The 5603-nt window shown below is 39.6% G+C and overlaps 1 long non-coding RNA gene across 1 annotated transcript; it reads right to left on the bottom strand.

Moving 5' to 3' along the window:
• Positions 1-329: 329 nt before the first annotated feature.
• Positions 330-5151, bottom strand: LOC107306584. The gene is made up of 2 exons (XR_001552186.1): positions 3239-5151; positions 330-2068 (listed from the first exon to the last, which is right to left on the bottom strand). It is a non-coding gene; the product is annotated as an uncharacterized LOC107306584 (long non-coding RNA).
• Positions 5152-5603: the final 452 nt, after the last annotated feature.

Genomic DNA, 5603 nt, shown 5'->3' with positions numbered 1-5603 from the left:
TCACTTTGTGAGGCAGTTTATTGAAAATCTAAATTACATTCAGATGAGGATAAAATCCTTTTGTTACTTTCAAATGTAATTCTTACTGACATGTAAAGTCTTATTAATCACGTAAGACAGTGCAGAAAACACCAAAAATTATTTGTGCTATTACTAACAGTAGAAGTATTTTCTCACTGTTTTCTCACTACTAGTTCTACTATGTTTGATTAGTATAGTACAATAAAAGTGATACAGATTTTAGGGAAGCTGCAATACAGTTTCTGATTATATCTGAATATTAACCAAGTCCATTCATACTAGTGATTTGGTGACTGACTGATGTATAAGCCAGAAAAAGGTAAATCGTTTGCATGAAACACTGATCCTGAGTTTTTACTGTCTGCCTCATTATGTGTTTCAGAGGTTTTCTAGCATTATTAGGATGTATTTAATTATTTTTCTCTCTTAAATCCAAGTCAAGAGCCCTCAGCACCATCTGCTCCTGCTCTCCTATCCCCATCCCAATCAGATCTGTGAGCATCCAGTTGCATGGAGCCCAGTGGTATAAACTTCAACACCCATTCTATTCTTATGTGAAAAAAAAATGCTTGTTTTCCACTGTAACCCACTCCATTACTCCCTTCCTTATTTTATTTTATTTTATTTTATTTTATTTTATTTTATTTTATTTTATTTTATTTTATTTTATTTTATTTTATTTTATTTTATTTTATTATTTATTTGGCCTTTTGAGAATTAGGAGCTCTGTCCAGACTGCAGGCTTTTTTCATTCAGCACCATCACTGTGACAACTGGATTACACCTACTGATTGGCAGGAGGGTAATTTAAAATTAAAATGATTATTTCAAAAGAGAATGGAAAGACTTTAAAGCTGTTTTTTACAGGTAAAGATATATGTATGTGTGTTATATGTATAAATACGTGTATCTGAATGTAATGCCTGTTATTTATTTCCATGGGAACTACACAAAGAGCACAGTATCGCTACTTGAGAAAATTTTCAGCTACAAAACACTATTTTTCAACACAGTCACCACCATTAGCTCTGCATTTTCACCAGTGATGAACAAGAGCTGCATGCCACATTCATAACAATCTGCACCAGTGGTGGTGACCACTGTAAACATCGCTACCATTGGAATACACCAGTGTGCTCACATCCTCTGGTTGTTCTCCATTAACATTCAGTAAGTGCCAGTGAATGTCAGTAGTGCAGTTTTGCCTGCATGGAGGAATTCAGTGGTACAACTTTACTTCATTTAAAATTTGTTGACATGGTTTACCTAGACTTCAGCAAAGCATTTGACACTGTTTTCCATGGTGTTCTCCTGGGGAAGCTGGCAGCCCATGGCTTGGAGCGCACACTCTTCGCTGGGTAAGGATGTGGTTGGAGGGCTGGGCCCAGAGAGTGGTGATGAATAGAGTTAAATCCAGCTGGTGACCAGTCATGAGTGGTGTTCCCTGGAGGTTGGTACTGGGGCCCATCCTGCATAATGTCTTCATTGAAGATCTGGATGAGGGCATTGAGTGCGCCCTTACTAAAAGTGCAAATGACACCAAGCTGGGAAGAAGCGTCGATCTGCTTGAGGGTAGGAAGGCCCTTCAACAGGACCACTAAGTCCTGCACTTTGTTCACAACAGCCTTAAGCTACATTGCAGTCTTGGGTCATTGTGTCTGGAAAGCTTCATGAAGGAGAATGTTCTGGGGATGATCTGCCTCTGACATTGTGGGCCAAAATAATAATATAAGAGGCATTACTTCTGGAGCAGTCCTTGTACCTAATCTGTTGCTAAACTGCATCTTAGCTTTTGTTCTTGGTAGTGTCCTACAGATCCAAAAGTATCAGTAATTGTTTTTAAAGGAAATCTTCCTTTTTAAGAGTTGACTGAAAAACTCATGGGATCCTTTCCTTGACCTTAAGATGTTCTTCTTACTGGTCACAGATGAGGTCTCATACTCACATAGTAGATGAGCTTTTCAACTTTGTTGAAGTCCCTGATCTTTATCATCCATCTTGTATGGAGGCGCTCTGCTAAATGAGCAAGTCCACAGAAGCTCCCTATCTGACAGAGAAATGAGAGAACTGCCAGCACAAAAACAGATGGCAGTTCTAACAACCCTCACATTCAGTTCTCTTAGGAGTCCTTCCTTGTTAGTCCTTCCAGAAAAAATCCTACACCACCCACTAATTACATCTGTGCAGCAATTAGCATTGAATTGTTCAAAGAAATAATGTGTATTTTACAGTTAAAATCTTGATTTCCAAATATGCTTAATCTTTGTACTGCATCACAGCTTCATTTTTGGATGAGATAACTACTGAATAAGAAGAAAGGAGAGATGGAGAAGAAAGAGGAAAACAAAGACCTTCATTACTTGCTTATCTTTGGGATTACCCTAACCATGTTATCTGGTCAGTTGGGTTATCTCAGAGATAATCTTTGTGATTGCTCATCAAAAAACCACACACTTGGGTCCCACTTATTTATTTTACAATTTAAAGATTTCACAGTCATGAGATAAGTGAGGTGCCAGATCCTTTCAGTGGTAAAGCAGATTCAAAGTGCGAAGAGCACTACTGCTGGCCCACTCTTTGAGATGCATGTAGGAGAGTCCATGTTGGTATAACACACACACACACACACACACAAAAGTGAAATATTTTTATGTGTGAATAACAGGTAAAATCAGAGTGAATATTGATGTAAAAATCCTCCACATGCACTCCTCATCCAGCCCTCTGTGAGAGTCCGATGAATGAGTGAAAGTATTTGAGACTTTCTATGGTTTGTCAGGTCAAAATCAACCGTGTGTGAGAGTGCAGATTATGTGGATGAGAATCTATTTATGTGACTGATCCCTGGAAGTGGAATACCTTTCTTTTAGCACACACTTGCAGTTTCTACGAAACAAAGTGTAAAGCTGAATATAGAATAAATTAAGGGACGTGTTGCAGTCCACCCTGTGTCAGAAGTTTGGACTGTGCTGAGAGTATGGTTTCTCCAGTGCAGGATTAACTTGTGGAGTCATGGAATGGTTGGGTTAGAGGGAACTTCAAAGCCCACCGAGCTCCAAACCCCTGCTGTGGGCTGGTTGCCACCAACCCGGTCAGGCTTCCCAACTCCCCCATCCAGTCTGAGCCTGGGCCCCTCCAGGGATGGGGCATCCACTTCTATCATGCCTACTTCAGTAAAACAGCATGCTCACCTTGTCAGTGTGAGTGCAAAGCTTACCTGTAGGCATCCTAATGTGAAGTATTCAGTGCTGGCCTTTCAGACCTATTGAGAGAGGAATTTATAATATAAGAAATTGTAGCATAATGATAATAATATAATAATAATGTATTATAATAATTATAATATAATAAATTATAATAAATAAGAATTGATTAGATTTCTGCCTCCCTGAGCTACGTAGTGCCAGAAGAAGAGAATAAGGCACCAGCTGTGAAAGGTGAAAAGGGACCAGCTGTCTCCAGGGCTTCCACATTAAGGAAATAATTTTCCGAGCTGTAATCGTCATTCCTGTTGTGTTCCTGAGGCCTGTTTCATGAAAGCTTACACCTCCTGACATTCCGCAGCTGTAGGCTCTGGAAAATATGTGGCGTTACAGGAGCTTCCAATAGCTCTGATTTTCATGAAAAGAGAAAACAGAGAGGGTGAAATAAGTCATCTCTGCTAAATGATTAACACTCCTCAAAGTTGTGTGTGTGTGTGTGTGTGTGTGTGTGCACAAAGAGAGAGAAACTCAAAGATAAGACTATGATTCACTGGAAAGACACTGAAAAATCTTCATCTTGTAGTAAATTTGCTACCATATACTTTCCTGCGTATAATCTTGTCTGTATTATGGTTTTAATGGAGCAGCAATTTGGAATTTCATCTGCAGGTGAGCTCAGAAATTCACTGCAGAGGGGTTGGATAAGGTCTGTATTCTGCTTAAGCATCATCTAATCTCTGGAACTGAGCAGAAATTTAAATGTAGTATGTGGCTTACACAGAATCTGTACAAAGCTGTGTTTTTAGCTATGTAGGAAAACGAGTGCAGTTTAGAAGCAAGTATGTACACAGCGAAGAAATAATCTAGGTTTAGGATTAATGAAAACTGATCCAGCAACTGATTTTCCAGGTGTGGAAGAGGAAGTGCCAGCCATATTAATTTACTAACGTACATCTTTTGCATAGAGAAGGGAAATGGTAAAGCTGCCAGAGAGTCCTTAAAAACTCAGTGTGCTTTCTCTCTGTATGTATGTCATCAGTGTTTTTCATTTAAGCAGTGGAAAGAAACAGATGTACGTGTTTTCAGTCCATAGCAGCAAAAATGGGTCAAGGTCTTTCTTGATAAAGCAAAAGTAACCAAAATAAGTATTTTCCTCTCTTCAGATACCAAAAGTTGCAAAATTACTGCCAAAAATTCCAAATGTTCCGGTCCCTCCCTCACACACCTCAGTGAAACATGACATATAAGCAATAGAGTGCACTCTCTGCAGGAATAAAATACATGAGAAGAGCCCAGGTGTGTGGCTGAAGAGTCGTCAGAGCACAGGAGGGATCTATGGGAACAGCCTAATCGAAGTATTCACTCCTTTTCTTGTTTCTCCCCCATCCATCTGCCAATTAGTATTTCATAACATGATGAGCTACAGAAGGCTGTGAACCAGCATGGTGTGGCTTTACCTCATACCCCTATGAGAAGGCTGAACACAAAGGCTATATGACTAATTCCCTGAGTGCAGCATGGGTCACAACCTGTTATTGTTGTTTGGTTATAGTGGTGCCAGAACAGACATTTTTCTTGTCCAGATTCCAGTAAAATATCTCACAGCTTGCTTTTTTTTAATTACTGAGCTAGTCTGTCTTCTCAGTTTACATTTTCCTGAGTACTGTCTGTCGCCCCATTGGCTACTGGATTGCTGAAATCTGCTGCAGTCATTCCCCCCGTGATGATGTGGAAGAATAAAACACTGTGGCTGGGGAATTACTGTATATGAATAGTAGAGGGAAGGAATGACACATGCTTTACGCGAAGCTGGCCATTGGCTCAGATGCAGTTGCTGTTTCTGCAGAACTTTCCTCTTGATATCCCTGCACTCACCTAAAAAAAAATTTACAAAAATGAAAAAAATAAAAGAAGAAATAGAAGAAGAAAAATGACACCAAAAACTCACTGAATATTCCAGGATTCCTTCCTGGTGAAACCACCCTGACTGTAAATGGAAAAGTGGTTGTATGGGAAAGCAAGTCTAAGTGTGGACTGATCAGATGTGAGGGTTTGTCCTCACTTTTCTACAATGGCAGACCTAGGCCTGTTCTGTGTCTTCTCACAGTTGGGATTTACTTTGCGGCAGTGGTGGAGAAACTGAGAAGGTGTAAGTGGTAGCACATTTTTCCAGATGATTGCAGAGCTATTAGCCCACTTTGTGTGATATTCAGTGTGCATTGCTTGGAAGAGATGTGGTGAAAAAACAGGAAAGTTTTCAAGAAAATACACATCTTTCGTCCAAATACAGGTTGATAATTTCTTAATATTCCATGTTTCCCCATTGTTATGCTGTGGGTTAGGACCTTTCTTTGCCTACGATGCCAAACAATACTGATC

Source organism: Coturnix japonica, chromosome Z, assembly GCF_001577835.2.
Source record: "Coturnix japonica isolate 7356 chromosome Z, Coturnix japonica 2.1, whole genome shotgun sequence".
NCBI lineage: Eukaryota > Metazoa > Chordata > Aves > Galliformes > Phasianidae > Coturnix > Coturnix japonica.
Note: the sequence above shows the minus strand (reverse complement) of the source record. Positions and strands in the feature narration are given on the sequence as shown.